The sequence below is a fragment of the Cryptomeria japonica genome, chromosome 8 (assembly GCF_030272615.1).
Source record: "Cryptomeria japonica chromosome 8, Sugi_1.0, whole genome shotgun sequence".
In the NCBI taxonomy this organism is placed as follows: Eukaryota; Viridiplantae; Streptophyta; class Pinopsida; order Cupressales; family Cupressaceae; genus Cryptomeria; species Cryptomeria japonica.
In genome coordinates, this window is record NC_081412.1 from 618,333,977 (window position 1) to 618,360,451 (window position 26,475).

Here is a 26,475-nt window from a genome sequence, read left to right on the forward strand (position 1 = left end):
GGGTAATGCAAAATATCTGATAGTTGTCGCTATACCGCCATGCGAAAGTGCTCGATAGCTATCCCTCACGACTTGGCAACTAAGCTCATGTGGAAATGTAAAGTGGCCTAGGTGTTAAGAATCAAACAGGTTGAGGGAAGATCTATGGCCATCGCTATACCACCATGTGAAGAAGCTCAATTGTTATCCCATGTGACATGGTGACTAGCTAGATGGCGGTTGAAATGACCATCCAAGTGGGCTTAGAGCGAGTCAAGATGTACCATATGGCAGAGTGCTGAAGAAGACCCAAGGTAGGCCCAAGTCCAGTGGTAGGTCCAAGTGGCAAGTAGGTGTATCCATAGGTGAACCATGATATGACACATGGCGGGCCCATCGGAAGAGAGAGTAGCCTAGGTGAATTAACCAGTGGGAAAGTCAAAATGATCCAATGGTTGGACAAGTTGATCTGATGGTGGTCGCTATGTCACGATGGATAGATGTTTGATGTCTAAGTGGTGCGACTTGGCGACCAAGTGGTGAGACCCATAGGAAGAATAGTTCAGAGGAAGTAAACAACAAGTAACTTCAAAGAAGATCTATGGTCATCGCCATACCACAAGATGGAGGTGGTCAAATGTTAATGGCTATGACTTGGTGACTGATGAAGTGGCAAGATAGGTGGAGTCTAGAGGGACTCACGAGAAAACCAGGTGGTGACATGTGGCCGAGATCTATGACGGTTAATTTTTTCCTAGATATGGATTTGTCAAATATCGATGGATGGCTCTCAATCCAAGGAATCTGATTTTGACGTCATGTGCAACCCACAGAAAGTGTTTTTGGGACAGTGACTTCAGGATCTCAGGGTTTATTCTTTAGTCAGAAAGATTGGATTTTCTACAGGCCAAGTGTGGTAGTAGTTAAGTTTTTAACAACCAGAGACTAGGTGGTGGGGCCTATTTCTAAGCGGATTACTCATGGAAGTTAAAAGGCATGTTAGTTTCCCATGATCAGATGGTTGTCGCTATACCGCGATGGAAACTGGTTTGAACTTTAAAGGTTGCTACTTGGTGACTAAAGGAAACATTCTTAGAGAGAGGGCCTCCTAATCCATTGGCACCAAAGAATTTTAAATATTCAAAAGAAATATTGACAGAGCTATGCAAGTTGCATCTGACATTGCTTAAAGATGAAAATGGGTTGGTGAGAGGTATCTAGGAGATCTACAAGGAGATATGCAAAGAACATAAGGGTGCGTCACTCTATATTTCCTTAGGTAAAACTATCAATGCTCTGGCATAAGATGATCCACCAACATTATGAAGTTGATGGTGGTTGTATCCGATTTTGGGTAATAGGGGCCTACCCTTTCGGCCATCTTCCAAGTGAATGACTAGTGAATTAATGAAGCACGCATCCTAGAAGGAATATTAGGTTTCTCCCTCATCTGCAATGGCACAAAAATATAATTTTTGTAATAAATGACTATTAGGGTAAGATTTTTCTTCTAGGTAGGCCAAAGCTTGTTGTATCCCGATTTCTATAAAAGGATACCAAGGCTACCTAGAAAAGGGACATAAATTTTTGTAGCTAAACTTTGGCAAAATTAATATAGGCCTTTGTCTTAGCAATTTCTGAGTCAAATATGAAGTACTTGTAACCTTTTGATAAAGGAATAAAATATACAGTCCAAAGAATTTAAATTTATATTTGTATTGTCTCTATGTCACTGTACTAGTGTTCATTTTGTTTAAGTAATCAGGGATTGCTTATTTGAATGATTTTCTAGGCATCTAATGAAGTTGTTCTAAATCTTTTTGTTAAGGGGGAAAATATAAAATATTTTGAACAAAGTTATTGATATCAGTACTCTTGGTGTGGATTGGATGATGAAGTCTGATGCAGATTAGGACTTTGTGTATGTCAGGCATATTCAGAGTTGATAGATCAGGAACTTGTGATTTGTGTATTAGTTTCTCTCATCAGGTTGCAACATGTTGTAGATGACTCTATTGCCTAGATAAGGCACTGGTTTATCTATTCTTTTTTGTTGCATTTTGTGATCCTCTTTTAAAAAGTCAAATTAATTTTCCATTTAGGTTAGTTGTACTGATTAGTAAGGAAAGTTTGTATTAATTTACATTGGTTTTCTGCAAACCATTTACTATTTTTGTGAGAAAATAGTCTTTAAAAGGGTTCACTTGCCCAAGATTTTATAAGCTTAAAGTGTAGGAGGTTTCCTAATTTTGGAACCTCATATTGTTGTATTTATTTCAAACTTTTGTTGTTCTCTTCCATTGCAACACAGAGGTAGTAATTTTCACATTTAAAGAGAAGAAACAAAAGTTTTCATAATGGAGAACAACAAGGTGGAAACATGCATAATGTGGAGAATACTCCTTGGTGTGTAGCATGTGATGAACCATATTCCCCTTACCAGTGTGTTGTGGCTCAGGCTTTAAATGAAAATATGAGGAATGAGGATGAATTGAGATATCAGAATGAGGATAAGCCTGCAGTAAATATGTTTGAAACCATTGTTGAAAGTGACTATGAGTCTTCACGGGATGAAGCAAGTGAGTATGATGCATTAAGAAACAATGCAAATTTCCATAGGCAATTAAGAAGTCAAGAACCTCACCAAAGCTACAATAGCTAAGGCCAAACATAATTATAATCAGAGAAGTAGCAAGAAAGATGAGAATTAGGGTGAGCCTGGTTCTATGTTTATTAAAGAAGTTTTTTCAGAAAAAAGGTGGTTGATGGTAATACTTCTACCAAAGATGGTCATGCTAAAAGGGATCAGTCCAACACTTCAGGAAAACCTGAGAAGGTTAATGCAACTAGTGATTTATTAGAGACCATTGCTAATAAGAAGACAAGTCACCAAAAGGTAGATAAGGTTAAAGCCCATATTGAGTGTAATATTAATTCTACATTTGATATGACTCAGGCTTTAACCCAGATGAAAGTTACAATACCACTGATAGAGCTGTTAAAAATAAAAGAACACAAAGAAGTTGTGTTTTCTGTACTTTCTAGTATATTAGATACAAATACATCTTCACCAAAAGGTATTTAAAAGGAGAAAAAGGATCAAGAGAAAAACAATCCCAAAAATTTATGTGGGAACCACAATTACTCAGGAACCTTCCCAAGTTGATCCTTTTTATGTGACATTACTAGTCAACAATATACTAATAAAAAAATGTATGATAGATTCTAGGGCTGCTACAAATGTGATGCCATATTGGGTCATGCAGGAGCTCGTATTGTTAGTAAGTACTTTGTATTGGAAGTGTTATGCTATGGATAATAGAGAAGTACCTCTTGAGGGTACAATGAAAGATGTAGAGGTGAAAATAGCAGCATTCCCTGAGGCCACCTATAAGATGGACGTCATAGTAACTGACACCAAGCCCCATTATGGAATGCTTTTATCGAGACAATGGGCTGCAACAGTTGGAGGAAATGTCCAACTAGACCTCTCATATGCAACCATCCCAGTGACTGAAAATCAAGTGAAATTTTATAGAGAACCATGTACCCCAAGGGTCATTGAGAAAATAGATCCTAACATGCTTAATTGCATGATTGGTGTGGACCTTGACAAATTTAGAATTGAACCAATTCAGCCTCAGCTAAAAAATACAGACCCTATTGTTAATGAATTGGAATTTCAATAGGAAGGTCTATGGAAAATGTACTTTGATGGAGCTTGTTCCAAAGAAGGATCTAGAGCAGGAGTACATTTTGTTTCCCCATCAGGTATTACTTTTAAATACTCCTTTCTATTGGCTTTTTAGTGCATAAATAATACAACTGAGTATGAGGCCTTATTATTGGGGTTGGAAATTGATAAGAAACATGGGATTCAATTGTTGAGAGTTTTTGAAGATTCATAACTTGTGGTTTCTCAGATAAGATCAAAAAATGCATCTAAGAATGACAGATTAAAAAGGTATAAACATTTTGTTTGGGATGTGATTGAGTACTTTGATGCATTTTCAATTGACTGGATTGAAAGGTTAAAAAATATTATGGAAGACTTCTTAGCTAATTTTGCACTAAAAATGATGATGTAACATTAACTGGAGTATCAATAGTTGAGATCAAGGCCAGACCTGCTATTCCATACAATGTGTATAACTGTCAGGTGTTCGAAAATGATGATGATATACTCAGGTTTGTACAATGCATTGATGAATATGAAGGTTAGAAAATTGACTATAATGCATTGGTAGAAGTAGTAGATGAGAAAGAAATAGTTTTTGGGAATAACATAGTTCAACTAGAAACTAATGAGATACCTAGAGGATTAGTGGAATTAGAGGGTATGTTCAGCTATAGTGACAATCATTTACATCAGAAGTCATCTACTAAGTTGGAAGAACTGGAAGAGGTAAACTTAGGAACATAATCATCCCCTAAGTTGGTGTATATTGGGAAAACTTTTCCTTCCCATATCAAGGCCAGCCTCATTAATCTAATAAAAAGATATAAACATGTTTTTTCTTGGTCTTATGAGGACCTGAAGGCGTATAGACAAGATTTATTTCAACATAAAATACCTCTGTATCCTGATGCTAAGCCTTTCAAACAAAAGAAAAGACCCATCAACCCCCTCCTAGAACCTACAATGCAACAAGAATTAACTAAGTTGAGAGAAGGGGGGATTATAAAGCCCATAAGGAATTCATCATGGGTATCCAATCTAGTTCCTATCAAGAAGAAGAATGGGGACATAAGGCTCTATGTAGATTTTAGGAATTTGAATGTCACTTCGCTTAAGGACAACTAATCATCGCCAAACATGGAAGCTATGCTACAAAGGGTAACTGGTTGTGACTTACTATCAATGATGGACGGTCTCTCTGGTTATAATCAAGTATTAGTAAAAGAGTCTTAGCAGTTCAAGACTACTTTTACTACCCCTTGGGGAACCTATGTTTATGTAAGAATGCCATTTGGTTTGAAGAATATTGGGGAAACTTTTCAGAGGGCTAAGGATGTAGCCATCAAAGAATTTATTAACATAATAATGGTTGTTTACCAAGATGATCTTATGTGTTTTTCAAAGAAGGCAGATGATCACTATGGTCATTTGGAAAAAGTATTCTGCAAGGCCTTTGAATTCGGTGTGTCTCTAAATCCCAAAAAATGCCACTTTGTTGTAATTGGAGGAAAGCTATTAGGACATATTGTTTCCAAGGAAGGAGTCAGGACCCTGAGAGAATTGAGGCTATTAACAATGTGCCTCAACCAAAGAATGTTAAAGGAATTTAGTCCTTCTTGGGTAAGGTGAATTTTGTCAAAAGGTTTATTGCCAACTTTGCTGAGATTGTTAAGCCTATTGTTAAGCTATTGAAAAAGGATGCTAAGTTTTCTTGGGATGAGGAAGCAACACAGGCCTTTGACAAGATTAAAAAGGCTATTCAAGAAGCCCCAATGCTAAAATCTCCTGATTACAGTAAGCCTTTTTCATTGTTTTCCTTTTCTTCTTACCATACAATAGAAGCAGTCTTGTTGTAGAAGGATGATGAAGGTTATGAACATCCAATCACTTTTTATAGTAGATCCTTCCAGGCTGCTAAGTTAAAATATGAGATTATGGAAAAATAGGCATATTCTTTGGTCAAGATTGTTAAAGCATTCAGGCCTTATCTTGTAAATGCAAGAGGAGTTGCTTATGTCCCACATGTAATTGTCAAAGACATTTTATCCCAGTTTGAAGTTGCTGGTAAAAGGTGTAGGTGGATAAATAGGATATAGGAGTTTGATATTGAGATCAAGATCACGAAGTTGGTATGAGGACTGGGCTTTGCCAAACTAGTGACCAAATCAAATCTTGCTAACATTGACATCAACAATGTTGAAACTGAAGAGGTTATGGTCAGTAGCATTGAAATGTAGCCATGGTAATCAGAGATTATGCATTTTTTAAGAAATGCAGCATGTCTAGAAGGAATGACCCACAATCAGAGGAGAACACTAAAGTTGAAGTCACAGAAATATGTTCTCATTTAAGGAGACCTATACTAGAGAAATGGAGATGGGGCATTATTGATGTGTCTAGATGATTCCCAAGCTCAAAAGGTGCTGACAGAGATGCATAATGGAGTATGTGGAGGTCACTACTCAACAAAGACAATTGCTAGCAAACTAATTAGGGTAGGATATTACTAGCCTACCTTGTTTAAAGATACTCACAAGTATGTCTAGAAATGTGACCCTTGTCAAAAATTTGCTTCCAAGTTGAAGTATGTAGGTGCTCTGCCACTTAACCCTATTACAATTGTGACCCCTTTTGTTCAATGGGGCATGGACTTCATTGGAGAGATATTAGAAAAATCAAGCTGAGGTCATAGGTGGATCTTGGTGGCCACCGATTATTTTACAAAATGCATTGAGGCCATACCTACCAAACAAGCAACTAGTAAAGTTGTTATTGAATTTTTAATGGATAATGTATTGACAAGGTTTGGTGTGCATGTGAAGTTGATAATGGATAATGTCATGTGCTTTAGGTCAAAGGAATTCATAAAATTTTGTGCAAGTTATGGAATTATCATGTCATATTCCTCACTATACCACCCACAGGGCAATGGCCAAGTAGAATCAAGCAACCAAAACCTCCTGAACATCATTAAGAAGATTCTTGAGCAGAATAAGAGATCTTGGGATAACAAGCTCAAGCTAGCTTTATGGGCAAATAGGGTTACTTTGAAAAAGGCCATTGGTACATCTCCATTTGAATTGGTATATGGAGTACATACCAGGGTAACTATAAATAATCTCCTCCCTGTATACAAATTCTTGCAAGATGAAGAATTGGAAGTATCTAAACCTATGGATGACAGAATGATCCAATTGGTAGAATTGGAAGAAATGAGAATTATGGCTCATAAAAGGAATTTGAAGATTTAGTTGTAGTCAAAATATATTTTTGACAAAAGGACCACAACCAGAAAGTTTTAGATTGGTGATATGGTTCTTTAGTGGAATGTTAGAGAACAAGATAAGGGAAAGCACAAGATGTTTGAATCATTATGGATAGGCCCTTTGATTGTCTTTGATGTCAATGGGAAAGATTCATACTTCCTGCAAAGAATGAATGGTGAGCTACATGAATTCCTAGTGCATAGACAATTCCTGAAATATTACTTCTCATAACACTTTTTCTCCATGCACAGTAGTTGTAAATTTGTATATATTAGGCTTGGTTTGGTTAGGGTTTTGTTTTGGTCTATGTCCCAGAGTTTTGCTGGTTCTTGCATTGATCTCACGTTCAACCATCCCCAATCAGAACTGTTGTTGTAAGTATTTTGGATGGTGTTGAAATAGTCCTAACATTCCTAATTTTTTCCACAATCTTTTTGATATTATAAGTCTACAAATCAATGGTTTCTAAGGGCTTTGTGTTTAATAATTTAAATATATTAAAATAAACCTTTATGTAATTTTTCCTAAAGAAAGGTCTTTTTAATCATTGCCTTTATGTCTCTTAATGGGAAGGGTCATTATGTCGTTAAAAGGGGGCCTTTTAAGTCCCAAGCCTAGGTGGGCTTCATTTCTAAATTTGGAGTGCTTTGATTTTTCCTAAGTCCTAAGTAATACCTTTAATACATGTATCGGGTTCTTACAAGTCGAGCAGATCAAAGAGATCCAACAGTTGTCACTAGACCGCAATGTGAAGTTGCACATTGAATACCCATTGTGACTCAGCGACAAGCCGCTAGTGGCGAGGCTAGTCAGAGATCCAGTGCTAGCAGTTAAGTGGTGGTTAAGTGATGAAGGGATCTTATAGATCGAGCGGCAAGGATTTTATCTGATGGTTGTCACTAGACCATGATGAAGAGTTGCAATTCCTTTACTCTTCACAAATTAGTGACTAACGGGTTGGCTCAACCAGTGTGAGCGACTAAGGTGTTTTAAATTATGGTCAGGTCCAAGGGAAATCAATGGTGGTTGTGAGACCATGGTGGGAAGATGCAAGTCCTTTTACCCATCATGACTCAGTGACAAAAAAGGCAAGCAGACGATGAATGGTGGGCCCTTTTCAAAGGCTTAAGTGGTTAATGAGTATACTAAATCTGCACGATCTAACGGTTCTTGCTAGACTGCGATGAAGAGTTGCAAGTCTTTTACTCTTTGCGAATCATCGACTGAAGGGAAAAACATATTGAAGAGACCCTTTTAGTCCGTTGGAGTGGAAATTTGAAATTCAAATAAATTAATTACAGAGCGTTTGGCTCCATTGATGGCAGTTAATGCTCATTTGCCATGGGGGTTGCTTCATAAAACCTTGTTTTGAGATTTAAATTGTAAAAGACATTCTCGAAGGTTAGCAAAGACAAAGTGTGTAGCTTCTATGAGTTCTCAGGTGACAAATAAATCTTAGATTGTTAAAATGGCACAATGATGGGAATTTAAAGGAAAAGTAGACTATCAGGAAAGGGCTATCTCCGATGATTTTCTAAAACAATTGGTTCAATCCATGAATAGTGCTACAAAAATAAAGGAAATTGTACCCAAATCTTCTCACCTATAGATTGGTGATGGTTTGTATGACAAAGGATGTTGGCTAAGAGATCCCCAAGTAGGCATGTCTGGTCTAGGTCTGTTCAAGGTAGGGTTTGGTCAATGAAATGCTTCTGCTCCTACAAATAACCTATGGGAATTAGATGTCGGTAAATTGGTGATCTATGGAGTCTTCATGGATATTGATTTGTTGACTCAAATTATAAAGAACTATGACCCCATTACAAGGATTGTAAGGAATATAAGTGGAGGCCCTCTGATTGAAATTACAATTAACGAGGTTAAAAGGGTATTCCAACTAAATGAAGCCTCAAGTTATCTAGAGCCCATTGATTTTCAAATGCTGAGGAAGGTTTATGATGCTCAGAAGGATCATCTTAGGAGTGGACCAATGAGGGAATTTTTTGCAAAGATAGGAGGACTAACATTGGTAGGGCCTAGTATAGTTGAACCTTTCACCATGAATTTCTTCACTTTGAGGGCTAAGGGGATATATTGGTCTTTGTGTCAATTTTTTGGAGAAGATGCAGAGAATGCTATGCCAACTCACTACATGCTCATGATGGCACAAATTCTTAATCCATCTGTGGCAATAGGTTATGACTTTGCACCCTATCTTGCAAATGTCATCCATGAGGGTTTTATTGGGATCAATAATGCCAAAGTGGATAGACCTTTTGGCTGGTATTTCATGTTTATGCACATGTTTTTATTCAAGGGTGGAGAATATTTGTCAAAGGATATGGATCGATTGAGGCAAAAGATCGTGAAGACATGCAAGTCCAATTATGGAGTGCAGATCTGTCTTGGGATAGAGAAGATGCTAGTTATCTAAAATCTGATAGATGTTTTATGTCTAAGCTAAGAATTATTTTATGTCAAGAGAACCCTAGGATCCCAAAGGTTCTCCTTGAATTTATCAGACCCAAGGAGTTTGAAGAAGACATTAAGATTGTGCGTAATTGGGGTGACATAATTCTATATCCTGGTTCTACTATTTTTAGGGTATATGGCTTTTGAGGAACTCCTTATTTGCTCCCATATTAGGTCCCCTTGAAAATAGGTATTACTGAGAGGATAAGGCAGATTGGGGGTCTGTAAGAAGAAGAATTGACAAATAAGGGAAGAGGACCAATTTTTCCAACCATTACCATGGCACACTAATTTGTTATTACCAAAGGGGGTTGGCTACATTTTGAGAATCTCTTCAAGCCATACCAATTGCTAATGGCAGTTGCAAGGTTTGTTGATCCTAAAGATTTCTTCAATTCTATGTTTAGAAAGAAGGTCAGATGGGGGGCCAAAGTTCATCAACCACTTCCTTGAGGACTTAATAAGAAATGAGTTTAATCTGGCAGAGCCAGAGGTGAGAAAAGAAAAATGGTTAGTATTTAAGAAAACTCTTGACTTTGTCGAACATTTTGATAAAAACTATTGCCCATTGAAGAGTTTCCACCCATTTGGGGAAAAGATAAAATTTTTGATAGATTATTTTTAGGATGCCATGCAAACTTTGAATGAGAAAAAGGATGCAGTAATAAAGGTAGATCTTGAAAAGGCGAAGGTCATCTTGGCCAAACCCATTTTTGCTAAGATTGTTCCCCCTGGAGAGTATGTTGTTGGTATTTTGGATATGTTGATATGGTTTTGTCATTGATGTCAACACTTGTCAACACTTGTCAACACTTTTCAAAATTTATCAACACTTGGAGATCTTTGTTTTGTTCACTGGCAAGTTAGAGACTTATGCACAGTCACCAGTATTTGGTTCACCGGCAGATTATATTGTTCACTGGGACTTGGAATGACTTGGAGACTACCTGGTTATGTTGAAGACATTATTTGATCAGTTGGTTTTGGCGATTTGGTTATTGATCTATTCAGATTTTCATATTTGCTGTTACCAGCAAATAGGTCCAGGTTATGCACCGACAAGCATATCTATTCTAGATCAGCATGACACATTATGAAGATGATTTATTATTATTGTAAATGCATTGAGATGACTTGATGCATCGCTTATTGATTTATTTGTAATTGAATTTATTGTAATATCTTTTTAGTGAGCCGACCTATTCAATTGGTCTTAGGTTATGGTATAAATGTAAGATCTCATTTGTGAGATTGAAATGCGATTGAAAAAGGATTATAATAGGTCATATGCGAAAATAAGCAAAGCGATACACACAGACATCATTTGAATGTTGAAGGAAGGTTTTTAGGGAGATAATCAGAACTAAACCGATACTGAATCCAGCATATGAAGATGTTATTTTGTGTAGTACATTATCATTGGATTTAACCATCCAATTGTAGTCAGTGTGACTCCCATTTTGTGATTGAGCAATGAGCTCTAGGTAGCTAGCCTTTCTACATATGCAGAATCCATATTGTACACACATACTATCTAGCATAGTATCATTTGATTGTGGGTAAGGCAACCATCGTGGTTTTTCCCCTAACAAGTTTTTCACGTACAAATATTTGTGTATGTGTTGTGGATGTTATTGTCTTTCTATTTCATGCATTAATCTTTACCGGTACTGCAATTAACTGATAAAACTGTCTACCGGCATAAAGTTTGATTTACCAACATTAAGCATTAAGTTTTGGTTAAGTTAATTTTGGTTGAATCTATTGGACAACTGATTCAACCCCACCTATCAGTTGTCTTTGAGACCTAACAATTGGTATTTGAGCTTAGTCCTCTTTTGCAGAAGTTTAACAGCTTGACGAGATCCAATGTCTTGTAACTATTTCAAGAAGGACAGTCTGAAACTTGATGGAACTAACTATGGCATATGGAAGATCAAGATGGAGACACATTTGAATTGCATTGGAAAGGACATATGGGATGTTGCAAAGAATGACTATACTTCTCCTACTCAAGGTCAACCTAATCCACCAAACCTGGCTAAATATGAGGAAAATGATTGCAAAGCAAGAGAAGCACTTTTGAGAGCATTTTCAGATCAGCAAATCATGGGATTGTCAGACAGATCTACTGTTAAAGCTATTTGGGACAAATTGGAAACATTGAATGAAGGAGACTCCACAGTCAAAATTGCAAAACGTGAATGCTTCCGGGTCAGGTATGAAAATCTGAAAATGGAAGAAGATGAAAGAATTTTTGCTTTTATAGAAAGAGTAAATGAAATTGTTTTGGGTATACAATGTTGTGGAGGAACCTTAATTGAAGATGAGATTGTTTCTAAAGTTTTAAGAGATTTCCCATTGACATATAAAATGAAAGTTACTGCTATAAATGAATTAAGAATAGTACCTAATGCATCAGTATCTAGAGACACTTTGGCTAGAAAACTTTCAGCTTTTGAACTTGAGGAATTTGGTCCTGTTGCTACTATTAAGACAGATCTAGCTTTCAAAGCATCATCATCACCTACAACATCATCATCATCATCTGATAAATCTGATTGGAAATCCTTTTATGCAAAATAACTTGAAGATATCAGGAAGGAGAATGAAGAACTAGAAGATCTTGAAGCACTATTTGTAAGGAAAATGCCTAAAGGTCCAATTGGAAGTGAGTATGAAGGTAAATAACCCTTTAAATGTTTTAACTATAATAAGATTTGTCATATGGCTTCTAGATGTCCTGATAGACATGCAAGATTAAGAGAATAAGCTAAAAGAACATATAAGCCTAACCCTGATTATCAGAGATACAAGTTTAAGAAGAATAGAGACAAATCTTGTTATTATGTTGATGAAGGAGTTACTAATGATTCTGATGAGGATCTGATAGACAATGGATGGGATTTTGTTGCTATAACAAAAGATCAACCAACACCTACTGTACAACCGGTAGTGTAGGCCCTGACAACTAAAGTTGAAGATAAGGATGAATGGATTATTGATTCAGGATGTTCACATCATATGACTGATGATAAGAGTAAATTCTTAACCTTTCAAGATTACAATGGAGGTCTGGAAAGATTTAGAGATGATAAATCTTGTATGATCAAAGGAAAAGGAACTATATCTTTGATGGTAAGCACAACACTGATAATGTTTATTATGTTGAAAGTTTGAAGCATAATCTTTTGAGTGTTGGTCAATTAGTTGAAAAAGGATTTCAGTTACAATTCAAGAATGGTAAATGCAAAATCTTAAATAGAACTGGTTTGGAAATTGCAACTAGTAATTAGAGTAGAGGTAATATCTTTCATTTGAACAACAATGAGAAAGCATGTTTGATTGCACATATTGATGAAATTTGGTTATGGCATAAGATACTTTGTCATGTAAGTTTTGATTGCATTGTGAAAATCAATAGAACTAAGGCAGTAAGAGATATACCTAAGCTTGTTAAACCTCATAATCTGGTATGTAAGGAATGTCAATTTGGAAAGAAAGTTAGAGAAACTTTCAAGAGTATTCCAGAGAAATCTAAAAATGTTCTTGATTTAATTCACACTGATTTATGTGGTCCAACAAGAACTAGAAGTATACAAGGAGATGGGTATTTTATGCTAATCATTGATGACTATTCTAGAATGTGTTGGGTTACTTCTCTTAGGGAGAAATCTGAAGCATTTGGGAAATTAAAACTATTAAAAGTAATGGTAGAGAATAAAACCGGCAAGAAAATCAATTTTTTAAGATCAGATCAAGGAGGTGAATTCACATCTAAGGAATTTAATACATTCTATGAAGTGAATGGGATCAAAAGACAACTATCAGCACCCCAGACACCCCAGCATAATGGAGTTGTGGAAAGAAAAATAGAACTACCTTGGATGCAACCAGAAGTATGATATCAGAATAAAATCTACCTCATATATACTAGAGAGAAGTGGTCAATACAATAGTTTATACATTCAATAGAGTTCACATCAAAGGTGAAACTAGTAAGATCCCTCATGAACTATGGTTTGGTAATACTCCTACTCTTAAATATTTTAGAATATTTTGAAGTAAATGCTATATTAGAAGAGATGTGTATATTGTAAAATTTGATCCTATAAGTCATGAAGGAATATTTCTTGGTTATTCATCTAAGAGCAAGGCATATAGATGTTTTAACAAGAGATTGGAGAAAATTGTTGAGATTGCAAATGTGAAGATTGATGAACAGTTTAGAGGAAATTCAAGGTACATGGACTCTGAACTAGAAATAGAGATAATCACAAACGAACATACTATGAGTACATCGGTACATAATGGTGATCTAGTTACATCGACATCACCTAAGGATTCAATAGTCACTGAAGAACAACAACATATAAAACACTCTGGTATGTAAGATTGAACCACTCTAAAGATTAGATAATTGGAAACAAATTTCAAGGAGTTATTGATGAATACTAAGAGGGGGGAGTGAATTAGTATACCAAAAGATATTGAACTCAAACTCTTAAACAATTTAGCAGATAACCGGTATAACTGATTTGCTAATAAACTAGTTAAGATAAATGAAAACCAAATAGAAAATAAAGCATTCACCCATAAAAGCACAATCACCATAACACAAGATATTCTGATATGGAAACCCAAATGGGAAAAACCACAGTGAGCAAAAACTCACAAGTAACTATCTGCAGAGTAGAAACCAGACCGGTTAAGGTCAAACAATGTTCTTCACTAGAACAGATTCTGTTAGGAATCTAAATATCTGTTAGGAGATAAGTCCTGTTAAAGACTACCTTGCTAAAGGATTTCAGATCCACAGTTGTGAACCACCTTGTTAGAGGATTTAAAAAGGCTTTGCTAGGCCTACCCAGTTAAGGGTTTCAGACTTGTCAAAGATGTGAGTAATGAACAAGTGAGTGATCTAGATACTAGCACAGTATGCTTGGTTAGATCCTTGATAGCTTATTGTTAATGCATTTTAGCATTACTTCAGTCTTCAATATCTCCACACTCTAACTCTTCACATAGACCTAATCTTCTTTGCAAAGATCACACATAACCTTCTCATACATCATACATCTCTGATCTGTGCAAACCCTAAACATGATGTCCTTATAAAGGAAACTGATTTCATGTCGGTCCAATAGGATTAAACTACATGTTCCTAGGTTTAGTGCATCTAGACACATTTGGTAACACAACACAAAATCACCACCAAAGTGTCGGTGGATGATAACTCATCACAGAAATACCGGTTGGTAACTCATCACAGAGTAATACTGGTTCATACAATATACCGATTACCGATTGTAAAAAATGAATATTGGAAAATGTTAACTACCGCTTTGTTCCTTCGTACTACTTGAGATCCTCAAATCGGTTGAGGTCTTCATACCACTTGGGTTCTCCATACCGCTTGAGGTCTTTAGTCAATTTGTGACCGGAAAACATCTTTTGTAAAACACTAATAGTCTAAAGACTACAATACATAATACCAGTTGGAACAATTACCGGTTGATCATAACTCATACATCAAGAAAGTGTGTGTCCATGAATGACAATCAAAACATCATAAAAATGCCAACAATCTCTCCATTTGGCATTGATGGCAACACTTAGGAAAATTTTAAAATCTAAGTATTTTTACAAAAAAGATATGCCATAATCAAAATTACTCCCCCTAAGAATATACACTATCCCTTTTGCAGAAATTTCAATGTATACTACTTCCCCAAAGTGGTAACATGAAAGTATACATAACATTCACCAAAATTTTAAATACTTCTCCCCCTTTGCCAACAATGACAAAGTAATGCAAAATAACCCCTATTTCCTTATATATATATAAATAGAGTAAATATTTATGACAATAAGGAATAAAACTTATCAAAAACAGATTTAAATTCTTGCATAACAGTTTTCATGGCCAATGACCATGACTCAAGTAATGAGGTAGCAACCTCACTTTCTTTTTGCATCTAGAATACCATTTCTTTAAAATAGAATCAATGGTACTCATCTCTTGAGTTACCATGATGGCTTCCAGATTGAGAAAACATTTCTGAAGAATCTGCAGTCTAGGTAATAAGACCAGTTGAAGTTCCTGCAAATCTTTTGTCTAGTTGCAGATTTCTAACTCCACCCTCGCAGTCTGCAGTTGATAATGATGGACCATTTTCCCATATCTAGTAAATGAATCATATGGAATCTTGAAGGTGCTGATGTATTCCTAGAACTCTGATTGGAGTTTATCTTTCTGCTTAAGAGCATCATCACAAAATAGATGGGGTTGGCAGATTTTACTCAACAGTAATTTGCCCTCATCCATAGCACCACTAATATCCTTTTGTTGCTTCAAAAGTTGTGACCAAAGCTCATTCAATTTCTTGACTAAGGGAGTGTTGAGTGCCTTTTCATGATTCTTCTTCGCATTGGCTACAACAACATCTTCTAAGCATTGTACTTGGTCCTCTACTATAGTACAAAGGAGTTTTAGCTTGGACAGAGAGGAATCAGTACTAGGGAGGTTAGTACTAGGAATCAGACTGGTAAGGGTGTCAACCGCAATTTGTATAACATCCATTTCCTTCTTCCTTCGCAACTCTTCTAGTTTTTCTTGTGCCATTTTGATGCCTTGCAGTAGCTCAGACTCATCTGTTGATTGAAGGTCAATCGGACTTGTGGTGTCAACCAGTTTGGCTTGACCATTGGTTGCCTTGGGAGTCTCTTCTTGTTTGGTTTTCTCTACTTCCTTCTCCTTTGCTACTCTTTTATTTTCCTCTTCTTTCTTCTTTTGCTCCTCTTCCTGTTTCTTCTTCAATTCTTCCTTCTTCTTGTCTTCTTCCTGCTTTTTCTTTTCTTCCTCCTTTTTCTCCTCTTCTTTCCTCTTCTCCTCTTCTTTTCTCTTCTCCTCTTTTTTTCTCTTCTCCTCTTGTTTCCTCTTCTCCTCCTCTTTCTTTTTCTCTTCCTCTTTCCTCTTATCTTCCTCTTTCTTTTTCTCTTCCTCTTTCTTCATTTGTTCTTTGTCTTGCTTCTCTTTCTCAGCTTTTTCCTTGTTCTTTTTCTCTTTCTCTACTTTTTCTTTGTCCTATTTCTCCTTCTCTGTGTCCAGAGTGACATCCTCAACATCTAATGCATCCACATCAATGGGATCATTTTTCTCTGTCACTCTTTCCCCTTCACTATCAAATGCTTCATTCAGTTTGCTTGATGTTAGATCAAGTGCTTGTTCAGACTTCAGATTGGCCTCAGACACTTGGTATAACTGGACAATAGTTTTCGCATGTAGATGTGTGTCCTTCTCCACTTCAGAGGCTTTACCTTCTAGTAGCTTGAGTCTTCTTCTTCTCATGAAGAAGAAACCTTTGTTGTTATCCATTATTTCAAATAATTCAGAATTAGAGGCATCGGGAAAGTATTGTGCAAAGACTCTCTCCCTTATTTCCTGTTCCTTTTCAATGGCAATGCGCCATTTGTTATCTAAAGAATTGAATAAAGAATTAGTTGTAACTGATCTAATTTCAGATGGCGATCGATCATTGACACACAAATATCTACTAACCTTTTGCTCTACTTCAACTTTCTCATTATCATTAAAATCATCAAAATACTCTTTTAATTCATCAAGCACTTTCCTCTTTATATTCTTAATAGTCCTCTAACAATGTGTCATCGGTTTATAGGAGGAAATATCTATATTTATTGGTGTTGAAGTTCCAGGTGCACTACCAGTAGATTTTGCCTTCTTGCTTGATTGCCTATTTTTCTTTGGTTGTACTTCCGGTTCAGTATCCTCCGACTCCGGTGAGCTATTTTTTGTTTTCCGCTTCCTCTCGAATACTTTAACGGGGGCAACCTCAGGTTTCTTTTTGGCAGGAGACCGCTTGGTCACTTTTGGACTGGCTAAGGTAACCGATGCCAATACCAATGGCACTGCCTTGCCCTTTTTCTATGTAGGATCTTCAACCAGTGTTACCCTCTCTAAGTAGGTGCCGGTTCACTTTTTCTTCACATCTAGTGGAGAGGAAAGTAGGGTAGAGGCATACTCGATCAACATATCATACATCACTTCATACCCCATTGGTTCAACTACTTCCTTTCTTGGTTCCACCACTTCCATTATGCATTTATCTACCTTTATGGTGAAGTAGATGTCATCTTCATATTTCTTCACAATATCTCCAGATATCCTCATCCTCTAGCTCATTTTCTTCTTGAATTCATCAAATTATTTGTTAAGAACCTCAGGATATCTTGTTCCTACTACTTGAAGACTTTCCCTAATTTTCTTGGAGACCGGTTGGTCAGTAGACCATTAAACATCACCTACTCTAGGGAAATAGCCTTAAAAGTAAAAGAATAGGCTGACTAGAATATGTCCAAACGTGAACCTTAAAGCATTATCTTATTTAATGGACTTTAGGTTTAGTAGCAATTGCTTCTACAAATAGGTACACAAATCAAATGAGGCATCTTCCTTAATCATTCTGTAGGTGGCATTCACTGCAACAACAGGGACAGAGTTCATTCTGCTAGCATAAAACATCAGATAGCCAATCACCATGCAGGCATACTTAACCAAATCATCTTTGATGGTGTTGATGGTCATCGCCCGTTGGTCGCTCAGAGAACCAGTGAGCTTAGTCATTTCAGTCTTGGTGACCTTCCTTAGAGCTGACACCTCTCCAATGTTATAGAAACTGGTGACGGCATGAATTTCTTCTAGTGTAATGTCATGAGTCTGTTCGAGATACATTTTATCACCATTCACTCTGATCAGGATGATGTGGATGTGATCTTTAGTGAACTCTTCTAGAAAATAAACTGCATTGTGCAGTTTCTTCCTCTCTAGGATGCTATATTTAGGTTTGATTTTCTTGTCATCCCCAAAGAAAAGACCTAGTTGGGAATGGATCACTAGGGATCCTAGGTCTTCTAGTTTACAATATATATATCCTGATATATCTTCCTTGACAATAACTCCGGTAGGTATCTGGGATAGGGCATTGTATTTCATCTTCTTTTGAATAAAATCAGCTGAATCTATAGGTGCACTAGAACTGGAGTGTGATGTAAAAGCCATGATAAGAAAGAAATTCAAGAAATACCTTCACAAACTAAAATTTAGGTTTTGCCAATGTCTCTCTCAACACACCACTTCGATTTCTTGGAACACCACTTAGTGTTCTTCATCGATAGATTGAAAATCTACTAGATTCCTCTGCAAGATTTTTGAATTCCCTTTGAATTGCTAGATGAATCGCTCTTTGTCACTCTACTCTTAAAAATTCTTCGCTCAAAAATAGATAAGTGAAAATGATGACAAAAATCCCTTTTAAACAATCTTTCAACTACCATAATAAATGCATCTTCGTTAGGGTACAAACCCTAATTTTTCCTTTTACCACCTCCAGTATTTTGTCAATTGACAGGTAATGTATACCAGTTAAGGTCTTTATCGATATAAACCAGGGGTTCAAATTTTTTGCCGATATGCTCGTCCTAAGCTTTTCTGAAGCTCAGTTTGCCGGTTCAGTGATTTCCACACTAGGTGTAGAAATCGGTTCATCCTGTGACACTTCTTCAGGTTTCTTTTTCCAAGTTTTATTCATTCCCGCTTGAATGGTTTCAACATTAATCTACCCTTCAGGAGTGATCGGTATGTCATCTGATAGGTTCTTTCTCATTCTACAGGTTCTGGCAGTGTGTCCTGGTTTGTTGCAATGATAGCATACCATTCGAGGTGTTCTCCATGGTCCATTATTCATACTACCATTCTTCCTTTTGCATGTTGTAGCAATGTGACCACTACCATGACAGATCAAACAGGTTTCTCTCCAACCAGTTGCCACTTGATACCTACCTGACTGATGATCATAGGTTTTATACCAATTGGGATTCTGGTTCACAAAGGGTTCCGAGATAACTTCTTAAGTCCTTGGAGGGTATCTCCCAGTCTTGTGTAAAATAGACCTACATTCAAATGCTCTATGCCCATACTTGTTGCATGCATAGCAGTTTCCATTGAATCTATTGGATCTAGGCTTATTGTTTAAAAAATAAGGAAAATTATTGTAGGCCTTGCTTCTACACACATTAGCAGTATGTCCTTCCTTGAGACAATTGAAATAAATGGGTTTAAACTTTTTCTTACCTTTATCTTTGGATGTTGGTCACTTCTATGATGCTTCAGCTTTTGTTGCAAAGGTCTCACCTTCCTCATACCCAGAGAAACCAAGTCCAGTGGTATTCTTTACTAGTTTTGCCAATTCAAGCTTTTTCTCTAGCTTAGCAGTACTCTGACTGAATTTGGAAAGTATATCCTTTGACTTGGTAAGTTCCTTGGAAATAGGAGCATTAGATTCCATCAAGGTTGCATTCTCATAAATAGCCATGTTTAGTTCACCTTGCATTTCTTCTTTTTCCACTTTACTCTCTTGGAGATGAGCAGTAAGGGCATTGATTTCTTGCTTCAGCTTGGAGATCTCATGATCTTTGTCTTTTACAAGAGCTTCAGCTTTCTTTCAGTTCTCAAGCTCTTGACACATTTGATAGTTAGTCCTTCCAACTCCTTTCTTAGGTTGGCCTTAGATTCATTTAGTTTTTCAACTTCTTCAACTAGGGCATCCATGTCAACTTCATCAGAAGAGTTATTTTCAATTAGTTCCATTAGTTTCTTAGCATGCTCTCTTCTCTTGGCCAAAGAGGCTTTATACTTGACTTTAAGTTCATCATAGGCTATCTCAGTCTAAGTGAGATGATGAGTAAGTTCCTTCACAGTGTATTCCCCCATCTCTCCTTCCAAGTGGTTAGACTTATAGAAAGGTTGGCTCCGATACCAATTGATGAATACTAAGAGGGGGGGTGAATTAGTATACCAAAAAATACTGAACTCAAACTCTTAAATAGTTTAGCAGATAACTGGTATAACAGATTCACTAATCATATGGTCAAGATAAATGCAAACCAAATAGAAAATAAAGCATTCACTCACAAAAGCACAATCACCATAACACAAGATATTTTGATGTGGAAACCCAAATGGGAAAAACCACAGTGAGCAGAAACTCACAAGTAACTATCTGCAGAATAGAAACCAGACCGGTTAAGGTCAGACCAGTTAAGGTCAAACAATGTTCTTCACTAGAACAAATCCTATTAGGAATCCACATCTCTGTTAGGAGATAAGTCCTATTAAAGACTACCTTCCTAAAGGATTTTAGATCCATAGTTGTGAACCACCTTGTTAGAGGATTTACAAAGACTTTTTTGGGCGTACCCGGTTAAGGGTTTCATACTTGTTGAAGATGTGAGTAATCAACAAGTGATTGATCTAGATACTAGCACAATATGCTTGGTTAGATCCTTGATAGCTTATTGTTAATGCATTTAAGCATTACTTCAGTCTTCAATATGTCCACACTCTAACACTTCACACAGACCTAATCTTCTCTACAAAGATCGCACATAGCCTTCTCATACATTATACATCTCTCATCTATGCAAACCCTAAACATGATGTCCTTATAAAGGAAATTGATTTCATGTTAGTCCAATAGGATTAAACTACAAGTTCCTCAGTTCAGTGCATGTAGACACATTTGGCAACACGACACAAAATCACTGCCAAAGTGTTGGTGGATGATAACTCATTACATAAATACCAGTTGGTAACTCATCACAGAGTAATACCAGTTCATACAATATACCGATTACCGGTTGTCAAAAATAAAGACCGGAAAATTTTAACTACTGCTTTGTTCCTTTGTACTGCTTGGGATCCTCAAACCGCTTGAGATCTTCATACCGCTTGGGTTCTCCATACCGCTTGAGGTCTTCAGTCAAATTGTGACCGGTAAACATCTTCTACAAAACACCGATAGTCTAAAGACTATAATACATAATACCCATTGGAACAATTACCGATTGAGCATAACTCATACATCAAGAAAGTGTGTGTCTATCAATGACAATCAAAACATCATAAAAATGCCAACAGTTATGACTAGAGGAAGATTGACAAATGAAGAGGTATGTCTTATTTCTCAAATTGAAGCTACATCAATTAATGAGGTATGTGAAGATAAATATTGGATTAAAGCTATGGAAGATGAATTGGAACAAATTGAAAGGAATAACACTTGGTCATTAGTTCCCTGACCTAAAGATAGAAATGTAATTGGAACTAAATGGGTTTTCAAAAATAAACTTAATGAAGATGGTAAGGTAATCAGAAACAAAGCAAGATTAGTGTGTAAGGGATATTCACAGAAAGAATGAATTGATTACAATGAAACCTTTGCACTAGTAGCTAGAATTGAGGCAGTCAGACTTTTATTGGCTTTTGCAAGACACAAGAACTATAAAGTATATCAAATGGATGTTAAATGTGTGTTTCTAAATGGAGATCTTGAAGAAGAAGTTTACATTGAACAACCTGATGGATATTCTTTGACAGATAACAAAGATATGGTTTGCAGGTTAAGGAAAGCTTTATATGGACTAAAACAAGCTCCTAGAGCTTGGTATGCTAGATTGGACAAATATCTTTTGAAGCTTGGATACACTAAAGGTAATGTTGATAGCAATCTATACTACAAAGTGACTAATGATGGCATCTTGGTTATTGAAGTTTTTGTTGATGATATAATCTTTGGAGGAGAAGATGGATTGTGTAAAGACTTTTCTAACAAAATGCAACAAGAATTTGAAATGTCTATGATTGGGGAGATAAAATTATTTTTAGGATTGAATATTTCACAGACTGAAAAATGTATATTCCTATTTCAATCTAAGTACTTGAAAGAATTACTAAAGAAATTTGGCATGGAAAACTCTAAACCGGTAAGCACACCTATGACTACAACTGATAAACTATCTTTGAAGGATGAATCAACACCTATTAATCCAACTAGATACAAGTCTATGATAGGAGGTTTACTATATTTGACACAAACAAGACTTGATATTATGAATGCAGTATGTATTGTTTCAAGATTTCAGAGTAATCCTAAAGAAAATCATGAGTCAACAGTAAAAAGGATTTTTCGGTACCTACAAGGCACTACAAATCTTGGTTTATGGTATCCTAGAGATAAAAATTTTGATTTATGTGCATACACAGATGATAATTGGGAAAGAGATGTAGATGACAGAAAAAGCAACACCGACGGAGCATTTTTTCTTGGTACCAAACTAATTTCATGGTTGAGCAAGAAACGAAGTTGTACATCTTTATCAACTGCAGAATAAGAATATGTTGCAGCAGCAACCAATTGCACATAGGTACTATGGATTAAAAAAATGTTGAAGGACAAAAAGGTAAAATGCAAGGAACCTATAACTATTTACTGTGATAATATGGCAGCAATTGATATATCTAAGAATTTGGTATTTCACTCAAAAACTTAACATGTTTCTATCAAATTCAATTTTCTGAAAGAGAATGTTGAAGAAAAAGAAGTGAAATTGGTTTATGTGAATACTAAAGAGCAGATTGTAGATATTTTTATAAAGCCTTTGCCTAAGGAAACTTTTGAATATCTCAGAGAGAATCTTGGAGTCCTACCCCCATCGGTAGAGACTTAGACAGTTGATGTTTGTCATCAACTGACAGGATTAACAGAGAAATATTTTTCTAGCTCTGATGAGGAGAGCTACTTCTCAGGGGGAGTAGTTGGTATTTGGTAATGAGTTGATACTTTGTATTTGGTTTTGTATTTCTTTGGCATTTTATGTCAAAGGGGGAGAGATATTATTGAGAGAGATTATTCCTAGGGGAGAGACATTATGTATTTTGATTTTTGGTTAATGATCTCTTTGGGAGATTGTTGGTTTTTTGGTTTTTGGCATTTCTATTTTGGTACTTTGATGGTTTTTCCATCTTCTGTTGCCATCAATGCCAAAGGGGGAGATTGTTAGTATTTTGGATATGTTGATATGGGTTTGTCATTGATGTCAACACTTGTCAACACTTTTTAACACTTATCAACACTTGAAGATCTTTGTTTTGTTCACCGGCAAGTTAGAAACTTATGCACAGTCACCGGTATTTGGTTCACTGACAGATTATATTGTTCACCGGCACTTGGAATGACTTGGAGACTACCTGGTTATGTTGAAGATATTATTTTATCACTTGGTTTTGGTGATTTGGTTATTGATCTATCCAGGTTTGCATATTTGTTGTTACCGGCAAATAGGTCTAGGTTATGCACCAGCAAGCATATCTATTCCAGATCAACACGACACATTATGAAGATGATTTATTATTATTGTAAATGTATTGAGCCAACTTGATGCATCTCTTATTGATTTATTTGTAATTGACTTTATTGTAATATCTTTTTAGTAAACTAACCTATTCAATTGGTCTTAGGTTATGGTATAAATGTAAGATCTCATTTGTGAGATTGAAATGTGATTGAAAAAGGATTGTAATAGGGCATGTGTGAAAATAAGTAGAGATATACACGCAAACATCATTTGAAGGTTGAATGAAGGTTTTGAGGAAGATAATCAGAACTAAACCAGTACTAAATCTAGCATATGAAGATGCTATTTTGTGTAGTAGATTATCATCGGATTTAACCATCCAATTGTGGTGAGTGTGACTCCCATTTTGTATTTGAGCAGTGAGCTCTAGGCAGCTGGCCTTTCTGCATGTGCAAAATCCACATTGTACATACATACTATCTACAGTTGTATCATTTGATTGTGGGTAAGGCTTCCCACCATGGTTTTTCCCCTTACAGGGTTTCCACGTACAAATATTTGTGTTATGTGTTGTGGATATTATTGTATTTTTGTTTCATGAATTAATCTTTACCAGTACTGCAATTAACTGATAAAACTATCTACCGGCATTAAGAATTAAGTTTTGGTTAAGTTAATTTTGGTTGAATTTATTAGACAACTAATTCACACCCCGTCTCTCAGTTGTCTCTGGGACCTAACATGTAATATACAATAAATCGGGTTATAACGTGGTGATGCCTACGAGGGATGAACCTTCCATATCAAAGGGTAAAAGGTTAATGGAGGATGCTCCAGAATACCAAACCTCCCCAAAGAAGTAGAGATTGGAAAAAGAGGCACAACCAAGTGAATATTTGTATTCACCTTCTCAATCCCCATTACCTATAGGTGATGAGCAGGTAGTTGTTGAGAAATTAATGCAACTAGAAAGCCTTGGAGAATATTCTATCACTTATAAAGAATTACAGGAGGGAATGCCAAAGGAGCTAGTAGGTGCTAAAATGGACCTGACTACTGAGGAATTTGTAGGCAAAGAATTGTATCTTGTAATTAAATAGGATAGTGATGAATTTTTGGCCGACGATAATTATGTGAAGTGAGGAGCCATTTTACAATTTGTTTGGAGAAAGAATATGGATCAATTTAAGGAAAGATGTGAAAAGAGGAAAATTGAGCAATCCAATAAAGACCCATCTTCTATTGAAGTAGAAATAAAGAAAGAGATGCTAAAGGAATTTGAGGTAATTACCCCTGAAGAAGGGAGAAATTTAAATGCAAATGCTGGAGTGTTAATTCTCCTAGAATAGGACATAGGCGATGCAGTAATTTTTGATAAAGTGAGAAAAGAAATAAAACCCTTAGAGGGAATAACTTATAGTGATGACCATGCAGCTCTAGTAATGTGGTCACTTAAAAGAGAAGAGAATAGAAGAAGGATAGAATCCTCAGGATCTAACTACTTAGGGGGCATGATAGTAAAGAGAGTAAAAGATATAGGAGTAATTGAAGCTGCCAGCACAACTTTGGAGTCTACTAAATTTGGAATGATAGTGGCTGAAAAGGAGGCAAAAGAGAAAGTTGATCTTCAAGTAAGGCTAGAAGTAGTTCTCAAGGCCTATAATGAAGCAACGCTTCAAATAGCTTCTAAAGACAACACCATTGCAAAGTTGAAAGGTAAATTGGAAGGACAACAACAAAAGGGTGATTCTTCTCAACTTATGATTGCTTCTTCTCCTGCTAGGCCCCCTCCTTCTAGTCCTATTATTGAATTCACTCCTTCCCCCATGACTCTTGGCTTCTAGTCATCTGAGAATAATCAAGATGAGATGGGAAAATTGAAGTAGGCTCAGTCATATTTTTGCGAATAAATATGAAGAAAAGGTTAGAGGTACCATTGTGAAATTTGCTAATACTGTTGGGGCAGCAATTGTTTATATAAACATGAAAAGAATAAGGACATTTTTGGGTTCTTTGAAAGAGGAAAAGGCTACTTTGGAGCTAGTTTTGGATAAATGGATTTCTAGAGAAGTGGACTTAGAGTCCATATATTCATTATCCTAGGAAGAAGTAGGTCCTGATGATGCTATCAATCAACTTATGAATTAGTAAAAGATTTGTCCAAGTTTGCAGAAGAAAGAGTCAACATTGAAAGAAGGGCAAACTTGTTCCGAAAAGAATGTGCAAATGAAAAATTTGAATTGTTTCATGGAGGTTTTTTACATGCCAATAAAATGAAAGATAAAGAAGTATGGATTGAGGAGCTAGGTCATAAGCTATCTCAAAGAATAAATAACATTATAAATATGGATGATACTTCTTTATTTATTCAAACCATTGAAGAAATTGAACAAATAAAATCACATTTTGGTTTTTTGGAGAAGGAGGTTAAATAGCTAAGGGAGACATGGAAAGGTTTGAATAAACAAAAGTAGAAAATTATTAGCTTCCATTGGCCCAGTGATGATGTGTTCAAGTTATGGGAAAGCAAGTATGTTGTGAAAGAGATAGAAGAACAGGAAGATCCCACCAATGCTCCAGCATGTGGTAGTTCACAGGTATACTGAAGCAGTTGGTTTTTTGCAACAAATTTATGGGTAACTAGAACCTCGAAGGGTTGAAAATACCTGGCACTTGATCTGTAAATATTGAGAGGTTACTTGGCCATTTTCCAACTGGACAACTAACCAGGTTCGGAAGGACACATTCCAAAATCAGTTATGTTCCTACCTCAGTCACTATTTTGTAATCGATGTAAATTTTGGGGGGAATTTTGGTTAGGATAGGAATATTCTTCTAGGGAATTCCGAAGCTTGTTGCATCAAA